Raw genomic sequence first — 16,755 nt, 5'->3', positions numbered from 1 at the left:
AAGTGGTTTAAATTACTGTGCAAATGTTGCAATCAATGGTGTATTACAAAGGCCACCAATTGTTGAAAACATTTATGTAAACGGCTCAGACCAGTTGTATTTACAAATAATAGTCCTGCACACAAATGCTGCACACAATCCTAGAAACAGATTCTCAGGAATAAGACAAGAATTGGACTAGTGTCCTAGAAAGATAAATTCACATTAAACAGACAAGGTGATACACAGGAAGTTGTAATGTGCTTAGTACAAGTATTGGGAAACAAAAACATACCCATAGATGAAATATGTCAGACTTCCTACATGTGAAAACATACATGCACTCTCGGCAATCATGTCATTCATGAACAAGCCTTTAACGAACGCTGTCTCTATGTATCTATACCTAACTGTGACTCCATTCCATTCTAGCAAGTGCTACAAAATGGAAACCATAGTATATTGTGTAGGCCTTGCAATTCCGATAAACTTTCCACCTTAGATATGCAATCAAATAGGCAATACGCAATATGACTGCTTTCAACATACAATGCAGATGGAAACAAAAATAACTGCAACCTTACAACTTTCACACACTTGATTTGTGATATTCACATTTGGGAAAAGCTAAACCTATGAATCCCAGAATGCAAACCGCTGTTGAATGAACAAACAGGACTGGATGGGAGGTGTCCGGCATATTATAAGTGAGAGTTACACCCTTCATGAACTCCAGGCCCACATCAACCCTCAAGCAGTGTAAAGAACCCCCTCAACGCTCACACCAGAAAAAAAACAACCCACTAGGGAAAAGGGCCCAACAAACCTCGAACAAGGTTTATTCTCAATAAGAACAAGTATGAAATAGCAAAGAACTCAGCTGTCACAAAATAGGCATGAGCAATAGACATACATCACATAGGTTGCACATCCAAGTAGCTTCTTAGTGCAACCCTGTACACAGGCGGCCTGCTGCATAGGGGATGCCAAGCCATTTTTCCCAGCCTCGCCTGCTCATCTTCTTCCACATGGAATAATTTGTACGCCATCAAGCAGGAAGCTCCTAATTGGCAATTATTAACACCATTGAGTACATCCCCTATCTGTGGCCCTATGCGCACCTGGTACTCCAGACATGGGCACAGAGGCTACTTTTCCTGTCATGATAACTGTAATCGCATGCTCAATCCCAGACGTGTTGGCACTGTTCAAATTCTTCCCACCATGAGCTTAAATTTGTTACTTACCCTCCCTGGTACCTTGCAGCACAAATTACAGGCACCCCAGGTGGTGTAAATTCTCCTTTCTGCTGCAATCCTTCTGATGGATTGGCACCCTAACAGTTTTATGGTCAGTGGTCTGGGGTTGACCGGTACACTGCAATGTGAAGACACGTCCCTGCATGCTTGCACCAGATAAAATACAACCTGCTACGGAAAAAGGCCCAAGACACCGCTTGCACGGATAAGAAGTATTTATTTCTACAAATATAGAGATGCATCAGCAAACAACTCTGCTGAGCAGAACGTTCCTAGCTCCGTAGGCATGTGTGTGGCACATTATAAGCACAAACAACGTCACTGATGATGTAATCATATACAGTAAAATTCTATAATGCTAATTGGAGGAGTCCTATACATGTAGGGCCAGGGCCTGCTTTATATGGGATGTCAGGCATTGGTTGATCTTCATCTGTCAATCTTCGTCCACGCGAGTGTTACTGGGCTCGTCATGCACAGTGAGGCTGGCCTAACAATTAGCTACTTGCGCAAACAATGTGCATAACCCACAGAGAAATCCACAACCAAGGTGTAGAGTTCATCAAAAGAAAACTACATCACACTGCAAGGCCACTCAGGTCCAGCAGCGACATCCATTTGGAACCCAAATCATAGAACAAGAGAAAACGCGTAGGATCCTCCTTTTCTCACCTCGCCCCAAAAACCTGGAACGAACTACCAAAGAACATAAGGAACACAAGAGATCACCTACAATTCAGGAAACTCCTGAAATCATGGCTCTTCACCCATAACTAGAAAGAATGCCCATAAAGACATACACTGAGGAACTAGGGCGAGTGAAAAGCCTACCCTGACTCCCTAAATCTACTCTTATCAATAAGGTTATATGGATATGTAACTTATCTACTTATCAATTAATAACAATCCTCACCAATTACAACTAGAACACCCACTGTTTCAATTGGAAGGAAGAGCAGGGTATGACCCAACAATGGCTCCCGGCATCCTCGGGGGCACAGGCAGCAATGGAACATAGACAGTAATGGTTAGGAATGGAATGGGGAGATAATATAACTCCTCCACCTAAGCAGGACTTATGCCCGCACCCTGGGTGTACCAAGTTCAACAGCTTAGCTGGGGGCCAACCTCTTCCCCGGCCCTGAAACTACACAGTCATGAAAGCGAAGAGAAGTTTATACCACCCATGGACTACCAACAGTACACAGATAGAAAGAAGGTGGGTAATGATAATAAAACCCACTGTCGTTTTAGGGACAAAACTCACCGAACCTGGAGTACTATGCCAATTTATCTGCTGACATAGCAACAGTAACACCACAGAAACTAGACAATCATTATACCTAGAGGGAAATATGCCAACCCACTTTGGCTACCTGATACACAAACTAAACTACAAGGATTATGAGGCATACAACCCACTAACCAAAACCTCTAATTCCTGCTTACTTCATTCACACGAAACCAACACAACCACCTCTCTCACAGCAAACTGCACGGACTTCACCACACCGCAACAACAAACTACCAACACATTGATCGCACCAACAGCACACAAGGTCCTGCTTCGATCCTATTTGCACACCCAAGCTCAGCACACGGTGAAAACCGAACTGAAGCTGCCAACAGTACACAATCACTCACTTTCCTATGCCCTCTTCACCCACTAACCCACCCCGTCCACCTTTCTTTACAGGTCCGCTTGAGCACCTGGAGACCAACTCCATTGGGTTCCATGTAATAATGTCACCACAAAAATCTTGCCATGCAAAAATATCGCAGAAAAATGGCCGTTTTTTTGTGGCGACATTATTGCATGGAACATGCGGGAGACATTTTTTTTGCCCCTGTCCCCATATATATGGTCACCCATATAATATCGCCGCAACCTTTTCCCGGTGATATTATTTACAGCGACCATATATATGGGGATAATATTACCTGATACCCTCCATTGGTGACGGTGCACTATGTAAATACCTTTAACATTAACATTAACATTAACACTGACATGTATCACTTGGCAACACAACCTTCTCACCAATAGCCATAATGTACCACACAGGCGACACTACCACTTCAGGTCACTGTACTACCTACATTGGGAAGCACGTACAATATTTAAAGGAATTTGTTTCCTTTCATGAACGAGAGGGACAAAAATCTCCTTGCCGAAAGGCACTAAAGTGCGTAAAATAGCCATACCACCCACGTATGCGCAGCCATTGAACACAAAGGCTGCTAACATACACCGTTGAGTCGTAAGACACTGCACATATAAATAGTACATAGGGCCCATAAATATATATTTACATAATTTGGCAGCTGGACATTCATTACACCATGTGTGAGGTAGTAGCATGTCTCCATATCCGTAAAACAAAATTCTACGTAGCTGCAACTAAATGTGGCAGGCTGTGTACATTCTCCATATTTGAAATGTGTGATGCAGTGCAATTCCTTTCATGTCGCAATATCTTACTGCACTTCCTAAACAAAGGGTGTCTTTAGAGGCTAACCATAGGAAACGCAAGTGGTGGCCTTTTGCTCCCTTATGTAGAACAAGTGCTATAACCTACACCATATCGAAGTGTACGCATGCCAGCTCACTTCTGGTGCTCTTCCAAGTGTAAAATGTCCTTCACAACCATTCTGTAAAGGTGACCACCCTCGGAGAGATGCAGAGTTGTAACTGTGTACAATGCAGCAATGTATCATTATAAAAACGTACCCAAAGGAGTGAAGGAGAAAGAAAAATGCCCCCTAAACATATTTGTGGCATCCATATACCAGTATCACAGTGTTGGCATGCATGCCTGCATTACGCTGTGGTGGGTGTGGCCAAGGCCTACCCTCTTGCAGGCATGGTCTACGGCCTATGGCCTTCGGCTATGCACCCAAGAGCCTAGGCCTTGGCCACACCCGCCACAGCAGAATGCAGCCATGCAGGCGTGCATGTGGGCAGGTACCACAACCCACAAACGTAACATAGCCACCGTCAGTCATACCTAACCCCCACAACATAATACGGCCATGCATGCAACCATGTAACCAGTTGCAGAATCCACAAAAATAACACAGCCACCGGCACCCCTACCCACTTCCATTCACATAGCATTTTACTACTTCCAAACAAACCACACAATCTTCACAACCCTGCCCCTGCTCCCAACACTCTATTAAATACAAAAAATCAATACATCATAATACAGTTCAGTACTCAGTAATCTGCGCAATGGCCACAAGCCAACCACATAAACCATCCACTGGAACCCTATGCACTTGTAGACACACAGGACTTCAACACTTCACCCAGTGGACACAATGCAGGACTGTTGACTCCACCACCTGCAGCCATGCACCCAAAACTGGAGGACGTGCTAACAATACCACACCCATGTAAACAACAATGTGCACAATGCTGACAAAGCCCACACACAAGGCACCAATATGAAACCTACTTCCAACCAGTGCACATACTTTATGGGGCAAGTCTTCCAGCCATGCATCCAAGGCGCTAGAAGCAGCTAGGAGCATACCGCACACAACATTCTGTGACCAAAAATCTGTAGGAATCTTAACTTTTCAAAAATAGTAATTAGCATACTGATGACATCCCAGTAAATGATGTCACATCAGCTTGACCCAATGAAATGACAGGACATGACATCACAGGAAATAATTTCATGAAAACTGTCACCTTATAACATCACAGTAAATGACTTCACTTGACATATGGCCTTTAAGAGATTGCAGGAAATGACTGTCTGTCCACTGACCCAACATGAGAAAGAAACGTACCAAATGTGTGAGCTGTGGGCACTATGACCAGCATTGTCCTCATCAAGACATATTTTCCTCGTCAAACATACAATGAGGTGATAATAAATCTGTATATCCCAAGGTAAGTGACAGCCACACAGACAAATGCAGCGTGTAAAGCGAGCGCTGCAAACCACGCATTGAAAGCCCCAGAACAAAAGTAATATAGAGAGAAATATATATTACACTGCTGACTTGCAACATGGCACAGTTGCTGAAGGCCTCCCTGATTCTCATGTCCACTTTCCACTGAAAGAGAGGAAAGGCCCTGGTGCCGTCCCTACCTTTGGCACATCAGTTGCCAAATATTTTTTTTGAAGTATGGCAGTGTGAAAAAGCAATGAGGTGATATCACTTTTGTATACCCAAAGGGAAGTGACAGCCAAAAAAGGTGCCAGCAAATGCAGCTTGTAAAACGAGCGCTGCATATCGCACATTTAAAGCCTGACAACAAAAGTAATACAGAGAGAAATATATTGCTGTGTTATGACACAGCTGGCTGGCAACATGGGACAGTTGCGGGCCTCTACACCCCTCGTGACACTGGCTTGAAGCTCTGAACAAACAGTATGCATGGAAGAGCTCAGACAGCTCTGAGATGCACAGCATGTCTGTGGCTGGAGCTGTTACAAGAGTCTTCAACTTTTGTATCTCTAGATGTTTTGGACCACAAATCCCAATTCCCCTTTTCATTGACAGTCATAGCTAGGGCATATGGGAGCTGTAGTCCAAAACATCTGGAGTGCCAAAAGTTGCAGACTTCTACACTGTAGTATTATATATGAAACCATTTTATGAAATTGGTTTAAAAGGCAGCATCTTTGTTACTGTGCCATGAAGCAGGGAGCCATTGCATTAGAACATTGTTTAAAAACAAATAGTAAAGCGTGCTTTTCTGGTTTACTGTTGTAATTTTACTTTTCTGGTCTATGTTTTTGTAATTGGATACTAAACATGTGCACTGTCATGCCCACCTCCTGTACAAACCTTTACCTGCTGAGCTACTGAAAAGGAGAGAGCATGGGAAAGGTTTCAGAAAAAGCTTCACAATAGTAAGAGTGACATTGAACAAACACCACAACACACCAAGGGCCCAATTCATGGAATATTTGCACAGTTCAAATCAGTGCATGTGGTTATTTTTGCAGTACTAAATGACTTTGAACTGACTTTACACTACAAAAATACACTTTCCACAGTTCCATGAATCAGGGTTTGTGTCTGCAGTGCAAAGGCATTTTTAACCAGTGCAAAGTCACTTTGAACCGTGCAAAATGTCAATGAATTGGGATTCAAATTCTGATAAAAAAGTAACAGGAGTTGAAAGAAAAATACTATCTGACATTACGTATCCAGGTATCTGGAATATTTTTGGACTTGTTAAGAAAATAGTTTATGTGGTACTAACGTTAAATCGCTTTCCACATCTCAAGTCTAATCTACTTTTCAAACACATTTTAGACTGCTGTGTTATGTAAACAAAGCTGTCCCAAAACATAAGCACTGCTACTTAACTTTTCTATTTTGGGGGGGGGGGCCTGAAAAATGTGACCGTGAATGTAAGCTTTGTCAAAAATCCAACATTACAGCAGAGTCTACATTCTTGCTAGCACGTAATTACAATACCTATTGCAAAGCATGGGCAGGGATTTGGATACACATTGGGAATGAAAGTCCATGAGTTTAACTCGTCCCAAATACCCTCTTTGTTGTCTCCTTCTTGCCTGTCAACAAAGCGACCAAAAACAGGTTGCTGTTAACAGTACAATAATAAATCAAATGTGTATATCCAACGTCTGATGCACTAATGACAAAGAACTTCCATAGTGGCGCTCCCATATCTCTGAATCTGTGAACATGGGCAAGTGGTTCTCTCAGATATTGAACTGCAGCATAATGTATGACATCTGTCACGCCAAAAAGCTGGTAAATGTAAGTCTTCAAATATAGCAAAAAGTGGATGGAAGGCAAACTATGGTCAGTTGATGGCACGCCATTAGCTGTACTACCAGCATTCACAGAGGTGAGTACATTCTAAAATACAAGAATGCTTTCAACTAGGAGAAACACAGCTTCATTGCATGGAGCAAGAAGATAATTATTCAAGCAGCACCACACGGCTACAGTACCTTTCAATCCACCACTGACATTCTTTGAGATCCAAAGATTCTGCTGTGTACTTACTTGTCCTTAAATTTACTTGTATGGGAGTAACAGCGATGCCATTTTCCAGACTGACTAGAGACTGTGACACGTACAGTGAAATCCTTTCCCTGACTCTACAAACCGCAGGCGACAACTAGACACTGAACCTCATGGTGCTCAGTGCAGTGATGGTGTATCTGTTTCACGGGTCATGCAAGGGCATGCAGCACATCAATCAAATTAGTGGGCCATTTAACACACCCACTGTACACTGGAGGATGCTGTTCCTTGCTCCCACTATGCCGCCGGCCTCCAAGCCTGCTGCATTCATAAATTGGTAGGTTTGGACAGCAAAATACGGGAAGACTGCTTAAAATACGGTAGCCATCAGCCTGACTCAGTAGGGTTGCCAACTGTCATTTGCCATCCACGCACCATCTGCAATGGAGACTTCCAGTAGTCACCACACAAAGAGGTAGGCTCCCCCACCAGCATCACATACCTGCATTGCCCAACTGGCAACCCCTGCACTTGGCGACTGTTTCTGTAGCCCTACAGTCCCCCTACCAGCCCTTGACTCCTGATGCCCGCACTTACCCATGCACTTGCCACTTGCTGGCTGTTTACTCATTATTTTTATCATCTTTTGCCATGGACTGCACTCTCCCTGCCCCCTTCCCATGCACTTTTGTGATCTGAATGACAACTGGGCTAGTAGGATCGTTGTCCATCCTCCCTGTTGTTCCCCTCCCTTGCTTCGTCTCGCCTTGAAACACTTGTGTATAGGCGCATTATAAATGCCATATCATATCATATCGTGCCGAACGAAGGCTACCTGCATTCACCACACAAGTAACTCGCCTAAGGAGGTACCCACCAAATGGCGCAGTACGCACAGATACCACTGGCACACCACCGTCTTCTTCCAACTAATGAAATATATATCAGATGAACCACTTCTCACTGCTCCACCCTTTTCATCCCCTCTTCTCACCACCAGATGCTGCAAAATATGTTTGCCAGCCCCTTTCTGCGCCGCACTAACCTTGGATACAACATGGCGGCGTTACCCAAAATTAAGATGCACATCACGCTTCCCTCCAGCCAACCACTGGGCACGTCCAATGTTCACCGACATCACGCCACACACCATGCCAATCAGACTTTTGACCACGGAGCGAACAGGGAAATGGGACATACATTTTACCTGCTTTTTAAAAAAGTACAGAATGGATTATCACCAAATTTAGAAAAGCATTCTTTCGGGACCAAGCCGCTGATCCTGCCGCAAATTTGATGAAAATCTGTCCAACGGTCTGGGCTGTACGCATGTGCAAAGTTTTTGTCCATTCAGTCTATGAAAAAAAAACATTTGTGACCCCCCCTATAAGTTTAGCCCCCCTTGACAAAATCTCACCAAACATGAGAAAATGCAGAGCGGCCCATATACTTTTCCTGCTAAGTTTGGTGAAGATTCGCCCACGCTAAGCAAAGTTATAAGCCGCCCAAAAAGTGTTCTTCCTATGAGTCGAGCAACTTAACCATAACTACACAGCCGCTTTATATATTTGCTAACCCCAAATTGGGTACTCGACCACTCTTTAGATTACAGCACAGTTTAGTAGGCAATGTACACTGTAAATCGCTGCAAGTGAGGGGAAGAACGTGTTAATAACAGTACCATAAGCATTAGGTTGGCTAGAAATACTTTAGCAACATGAGCAGCATTATAAAAGTCCAACCATAGCTTTGTGATAGCTCAGCCTATTACAAGCAGGTTTTCTTTCTAAGCAGGCTGATTTACAACGTCCACAAGAGTCTGCGAGCTATTGAGGTGGTGTGCTAGAAGTTATAAAATCATTGGATTACCAAAAAGAAGGCTCCTGACCCAGCTTTTACTGCCTTTGGGCATGCAAGGCAACTACTTTTAAATAAAGGGCTTTAAGGGGCAGTAGGCAGGAGCAGGCATTGGCGTGACCCAAGGCAAGGTCAGCAGATGCTCAGGAGCCATATTGTCAAACTTCAGATCATTCCTCCTGGTGAGAGACAGCATGTTAGCTGGGTCCCAGCAGAGCGTGATAATGCTAGCATGGGTGCTATAATACTACTAAAACTGCATTGATCCCAATCATAAAGGTAAAACAGACACAGCTCAACAGGTATACATCATTCGTCTTTTGGGGTAACATGGGCTGAGGGAAGGCTATGCTCTTGGGAGCTGTGTGAAGCTATAACAATAGCAACCCAACCTGCTATAGCACAAATACGTTTAAAATAAAAGAAAGTTAAATCAAGGTTCTGTATGCACTTTAATTATACAGTCAAAAATGCAAATAACTAACTAGAAAACACAAGCAAAACCCCACTCCTGTAGAAAGAACATAGAAAAAGCAAAAGGTGTTGAGAATAGCATTAAAGCGGTACTTGAGGAGTTTTGATTGGGCAACAAACTGCAGGAATGTCACATTAAAGGATACGTCTTTTTAAGAAAATGTGAAAAAAGAGGCCTAAAAGTCCCTCTAGCCCCAAAGGTGAACCAGGGGGGACAGGCCCTCTTCACAGTGCCTTGTTCTTATCTTTGAGGGATAAACATCATTGAGCCAGGCTTTTAGTAGCATGCTGAGGTGGTGATTCGGCAGTGGCAAGAATAAGATTGGGACAGGAAGACAATGTCCAGGTCAGTGTAGCTAACAAGTGGTTAAATTCTGTAATCAGAGCACAGAGCTGTTCTTTTACTTCTGGGTTTCAGGGAGGCCTGCAGGGACATCATTTCGACAAAATGCCAGGGGTCGCGGAAGTGACATCACACGACCCTTGACCCCTGGTGACATCACAGGAAGTGATGTCATTTGACCCCACCCCAAAGTGATATCATGGGATGCGATGGAACGCGACCTTCCACCCGTTGACAAAACAGGAAGTGCTATCACATGGCATTGTACACTACAAAAAATATGGTTACTATATCGCTATAATGTGATGTACATTTCATACAAGAATGGATAGCCATATGTATCCTTAAAATCAGTGTATATAGGCCCATATTACCAAATTACTGTGAATGCAAGCAGACGTCCACGAACAAATGATAATGATGTGTTATTACAAAGCACTTACGCTTAAGCGCTTTATATAGAAAAAATATACACCCAAAATCACCCAACCTTTGTTGCTACTTATTTATCGACCTCATAAGGATGAAAGGCTGAGTTGAGGCGTTTAAGAACAGACTAAATCAGTGGCTCACCCCCTGAAGTGTGCCTGAAATAAACCTTTAATGAGTCTAGCAATTATTGTATAGAATTCCAGAAAGACACATTATTTGGTATTCCTAATCTTTCTTATTTAGGGTCAGTGCTGAAAGTGTTAGACTTGTGGCACTCCTGTTCTTATTTTTCTTCTTTTTTTTAAGGGGCTTTAACAAGAAAGCCAGTCACTCCAGAACTAAAGAGCCACATGGTGCTTGCCACAGCCCATGAGCTTCCGGTCAAGTGGCACAGTGAGTAGAGCGCTCGTTTTGACATCAGTGCAGATCCTGTTAACGCAGGTTGGAATCCCGGCAGCGCCAAACCCAACCTTCCATCCTTCTGAGGTCGATAAATGAACACTGCACACCGTGGGTAATAATAAGCAGCGCTCAGATACCTGAGAGTTCGTAGCGCTATATAAATGCAAAATTATTTTCCAGAGGTCGCAAGGGTGACCACAGAGGTCTCAAGGGAGACCTCAGAGGTCACAGTTGCAACCTCTGGCGACCCCCAAATGACGTCCCTGGAGGCCTGATCCATGATCTCAAAATTCCATTTTTGAGTGTAAGGCATTACAAAAATCTTTATTGGGGTAAACAATAAATGTGCAGGTCTGTGCCCCAGGAACAGGTGAACATTTGTCACTGCCATCAGTTTGTTCAGTACATATTGCAAAAGTAAATGGGATGTTATTGAACAAAAAACAAGAGGGGTTCAAAATGTCCATGACGCATTCCATTGAAGGTGATGGGTGCTACATTGTAAAACTGAAGGAGGAGAAAGTATGGAGACATGATTCCTGCACTGGAAGCCACAGAGCAGAGACTAATCAGTGCATACCAAACACAATGAGAGAAGCAAGTGAGTGAGGCAAAAGGGAATCACTTATCCTAAAAATCTGCAAGAATTCATAGAAAAAATATATGCTGGATCACTCTGTTGAAGTGAATGGAGGACACTTGCAAAAAGAAAGAAAATGTTCCTAACATTTACTGACTCAATTGCCATACAGAAATAATCACCAGAATAACAAGAGGGGGGAGAGAGCTCCTGTTTCATATCTATCCATAAGTATAGAGCCACAAAGCTTTCCCTTAAAAGAGAAAGGTTTCTGGAGAGAGATGCATGGTGCTGGCACAGAACCTCAATGTGCCCCCAGGTAGACAGAGAGAAATTGCAAGGTGGTGGATGCTGCTTATGAATCCATGGTCCTGCTGATACAAGTCTCTCAAAGGCCACTAGCTGCAACAAGTGAAATGCAGCAAGAATCAGAGCTGCACAAATAACATGCAAGAGAAAATGAAGGGACACAACTGTAAACCCGTACCAATTACCTGACCGGAGGGAGGAGCCGGGAGACTATAAGAAGACTACAAGAAGGCTAGTGTGGGGCAGTGTGTAGTTCTGAAAGCCTGAGGGAGCCAGCAGTCCTGTTTGGGAGTCTTTTTGCTGTTTTTACTGCCTTGGAGGAGGACCCTGTTAAGACCAGCCCCGAGCGTGGTACGTGCACAGTGTGCCACAGTGTGCAGTTCTGAAAGCCTGAGAGAGCCTGGAGTCCTGTTTGAGAGTCGTTTTGCTGTTTTTACTGCCTTGCAGGCAGACCCTGTTAAGACCGGCACCTGGTGCGGTACATGCACTGTGCGGCCGTGTGCAGTTCTGAGGGCCTGAGTGTTAGGAAAGATTCTCTTTACTGCACCTTTCCTTCCATCTTTATGGAATAACCAAACACTTTGCTTTTATTTTTGAATCTGACCTGGATTTTTTGCAGTACAGTGAAGCATTAAGCTTCACTGCACTGGCCTTTGCTCACATGTTATGGGGAAAATGATATGTCCTCAAGGCTATCAGTACTGGGAATCAGTGTTTCCCTTAGTCGTGTTACTATGTTGCAACTTGTGGTTACTTTTGTATCACGTGTGGTAACTTTTTATCATTGCACAAAGCAGTTTACACTGCAGTGCAATGGGGTGCATTTTTGTTTTGCCCTCGACTAACACTAAAAGATTTTTTGGTTACTCTAGATGTGCTTAAAAGATGGACTGGTGGCAGCAGTGACTTTTCCCCACTTTTTGGAGAATGTCGTTTTAGCTTTACTGTGTTTACTGCATTTTGCTACTGACTGTGGCTACTGGTCAAACATGGCAGTGCCACTGATTCTTGCCCATTCTTTTTGTATTTTTTTGTTTAGCCTTCTTCCTGGCCTCAGAGTCCAGGAAGATGTTTATAAGGACTTCCAGTGCCTGGGAAAGCAGAAGCTTTTGGCGGGCTACTGGAGGGCTTTGTGTGTTTGACAGGCAGGGTGTGGGCTGGGTCGTCTGACCTTAATCCACATACTGGTTTCTGTGTATCTGAGTGGTATGCAGGAGTGTTCCCACCAGTGGTCCTGATTGGACCACAGTGGGGTGTGTGTGTGGGCTAGTTCTGCTATTCGCTAGTGGGAGTTTCAACTCCTACCTGACTTTTAGGATAAGAAGAGGACCCCTGCATACATTTTACAGAGATCCTGGAAGAACCTGAAGGAGCCAAGTACCCTGCCCACCTGAAAAGACCTGCAAAGAAACCTGAAACCTGACTGAAGGAGGCCTGGCAACCGACTTCTGCTACAGCTCTGGTGGAGCCTTGTCTGTCTCATGATCTTCAGTAGGCCTGCGAAGGTGCTACGACCCCAAGAGTGGAGGGACCATCCACTCCCGATGTCTACTCGGTGCCCAGCGCATAAACCGCCTTCGGAAGTGCCTGGGAACCGTCCTGTGGCTGACCAGCTTCGTTTTCGGGCTACCAGGTTAACTTTATCGCTGTTCCGAGTTTCTGCATGAAACTTGGCACACCCTCAGCTGCCACTCCCACATCCTCAATTTTCATGTCCTAGCACCAAGGGGACCTGAGAAAGACCAGAAAGTTCGACCGCGGATACTAAGTCCTGCTGCATCGCTGTGCGCAGTGTGCACCATCTGAAACCTGCTTTTCCTACACGAGTCCAGTCTCTAGAGGGAAGCTGCGTCATTTGTTTTTTGCATTTCTTCACCGAGGTCCCTGTACCAGCAAAAGATCCGCACTGGAGAATCACTCGAACTTGCAACCCCTGGAAAACAGGACCGCAGATTTTGGTGGGAAATCCAAGCCAGGACACCTGTCCTTTGTTCCACAAAGACTTGGGAAGATTCGGAGTAAGGGGGGTAAGTTACAGGGCTTTTTACATACGCCTATACTCCCATTATAGGTTGATGGGCTTATAATAATCCTATTTCCTATACTATTGGCTTTGCCATTACTTGCCTTGGCAAGACTTCTGACTGTTGGGGGTAATTTTGGGCACTTGTCTACATTGAACCCTGACTCTAAGAATCCATCACTGGGCCCCAGAGGCCCTACCTGCATTTTTCTCTTGCATCCTAAGTTCTGTGGAACTGTATCCTGAACAATAGGGCACAAGGCCCCAGACAACCTAGGGTTGGACAATGTTAGCTAGGGATTATCTCTGTGGACCTTTTTGTGTAAGATACTTACCTATTCATTCCTTTGCAGGAGTATTTTGATTTGTAGTGTGCATTTGAACCTGTGAATGCATATATGTATTTTAGTTTCATGGTATTGGTTGATAAGTCTACCTGCTTGTATTCTTTTTCTTATAGTGTGTTTTGGCCATAATTAAGTAACTTATTTGTATACATCCAGTCTAAGTGCAATTTGTGATTCCAATTGTGTGACCTCATTGTGGACCCTTTACACTCTCACCCCTCTGAAGAACTTAGCCTAGACCGCCTGTCACTGCTACCTGAAGTGGTTTGGCTACAGCTTCCCAGAGTGGTCCCTGTCACAAAATAGGTTGGCCTTCTGTACATCTGTCCACCAGGCCAGAGTATAGAAAATTAGTCCTAACACTGAGGAAGTCTGGAGTCCTGTTTGGGAGTCTTTTTGCTGTTTTTAATGATTTGGAGGAGGACCCTGTTAAATCCAGCACCCGGCGCGGTACGCATGCAGTGTGCGGCAGTGTGCAGTTCTGAGAGCCGGAGGGACCCTGGATCATGTTTGGGAGTCTTTTCGCTGTTTTTACTGCCTCGGAGGAGGACCCTGTTAAAACCAGCTCCCGGTGCAGTACGCACATGGTGTACAGCAGTGTGCAGTTCTGAGACCTTAAGGGAGCCTGGAGTCCTGTTTGAGAGTCTTTTCAGTGTTTTTACTGCCTTGGAGGAGGACCTTGTTTAAACGAACACCCGGTGCGGTACGTGCACAGTCTGCAGCGGTCTGCAGTTCTGCAGTTCAGCGGGCTGCTACGCTCAACTCCCCTCACTTGTTCTATTGTGGCTGTGCGGACATCTGACACATTGGACTTGTACGTATTATTGTATGTTTTTATCTCAGTGTATGCACCACTGATTTTCCCGCTATTGTGTATGGTCCGTGGATTTTGGTTCCTGCCAGCAGCTTCTTCCCCTCATTAACCTGGGGGCTCATTCCCCCTCTTTTTCTCACACTGAAACGATGTGCTGACTGTGCTTTTGCAGCATGCGTGGTGAAGTGTGCCGCTGTGAAAAGATCAGGCATCATGGATTTCCAGTCAGTGCATGTTATATCCCTGGATGAGAATTCTGATCCATTAAGTATCGAAGAAGGCATTGACCTCACATTGGATATATCGGATATACAAGCCAAAAACAATAGGCATGCTGCACGTGCCTGTCGCCAAAGAACTGTGAACTTGGGGGCCCCCCAAAAAGGTCTCATGGAGAATATGAAATACTGATTAGTCTCCTCTCTCTAACAATGGGATCCCCACTGATCTGGTAGGCATGACTTGAAAAGAGGCCCTTCTGGAGGAGTTCTCGAAATCACTCGCTAGGCTGTGATCCAAGACGATAGTAGCAGTGGTAAACGATCTTACCAGCTTCACAGTGCATCAGACGGATGCCGCTCCTTATACCCCCTCTAACTGCACCCAAAGCCCTGTATTGCTTGACACCCAGCAAGAGGATTTTTACCCTGCCACTGTTAATGGGCTACAAACACGAAAATGAAGTTGGTCTGTTGAAAGCACCTGTAACGCTGACATGGTTTCCACTTGAAAAAAAAAACATTGAGGCATGAAAATTTAATTGAGATTATGAAATACCATTATTTTTCAAGCCCGCGTTATCCGTGATGGATTCTCACTCTGTCACACTACTCAGTTCTAATGGCTTTTTGTTTCCATGCTCTACTATTTCACCTGAGGTGTTGGATGAAAGTCGTTCGTCTGCAGTGATGTTTAGTATTTTGGAGACATTTTTAACAGATCTTACTATTAAAACTGAGGTAATCATGAGAAAGCTAGAAATCCAATGTGATCAACTAAAAAAGACTAAGATCTCGATGGACACCCTCCACAGCCCCTTCGACACTCAGGTTTCTGCTATGGTAGACCTTTGCACACTTATTACCTCCTCCTTACCAACTCCTTCTGTTGCTTCTTCTTTTGAACAGTTGCCCTTGAATAATTCCTTGCCACATCTGAATTTGTACTACGGCCGGGAGGCCCTGGTTGAAATTCTTGTGGACCGTCTCCTGATGATTGGCAGGCGAGGCCAATTGCGCAAACCTATGTTATGTTATGATATGTTAATGAATTTTGTAAAGCGGACGCATGCCGAAGCATCTTGGCACTAGGAGGAAACCCGGAGGTAGACAAATTGAGCTAACAAAAAAGTTAGAAGACTCAAAACAGATACGTTTTCAAAAGCCGACGGAAAGAAACAAGGTTCTCTGTGGCCCTAAGGGGAGCAGGCAGAGCGTTCCATAACTTTGCTGCTGCCACAGAGAATGCACAACCGCCCACTCTTTCACGTTGATAACGAGGAATCACCAGCAGACAAGAACCAGCAGATCGCAAGTCGCGAGCGGGCACATAAGGACAAAACTTCTCCTGGAGATACTCTGCATCGGACCCATAAAAGGCCCGATGCACTATCACCATGGATTTAAATCGGAACCGCTGAAGGACCGGGAGCCAATGTAAAGAACGAAGAACTTGAGAAATATGAGCACCATATGGAGTACCAGTACAAATACGAGCAGAAGAGAAGTTGTAAGCGATGGGGAAGATACAAAGGTTGGGCCAGGAACAAAGAGGATCAGTAGTCCAGTGGGCTTAAAACTAAGGAAGCTGTGACTACCGGTCTCAGTTGAACAGGAAGGAACAGCAAAACCTTACAGAGTCCTGCTCTGTAAATGGCCCCAACTTGCCCCTCCATTGATAAGGAGGCAGTAAAAATTACTCCCCGAATTTTTAACCTCTGGAACCGGAGAGGGGCATTGGCCAAGTTCCA

The sequence above is a fragment of the Ambystoma mexicanum genome, chromosome 5q (assembly GCF_040938575.1).
Source record: "Ambystoma mexicanum isolate Mex_15411 chromosome 5q, UKY_AmexF1_1, whole genome shotgun sequence".
NCBI lineage: Eukaryota > Metazoa > Chordata > Amphibia > Caudata > Ambystomatidae > Ambystoma > Ambystoma mexicanum.
Note: the sequence above shows the minus strand (reverse complement) of the source record.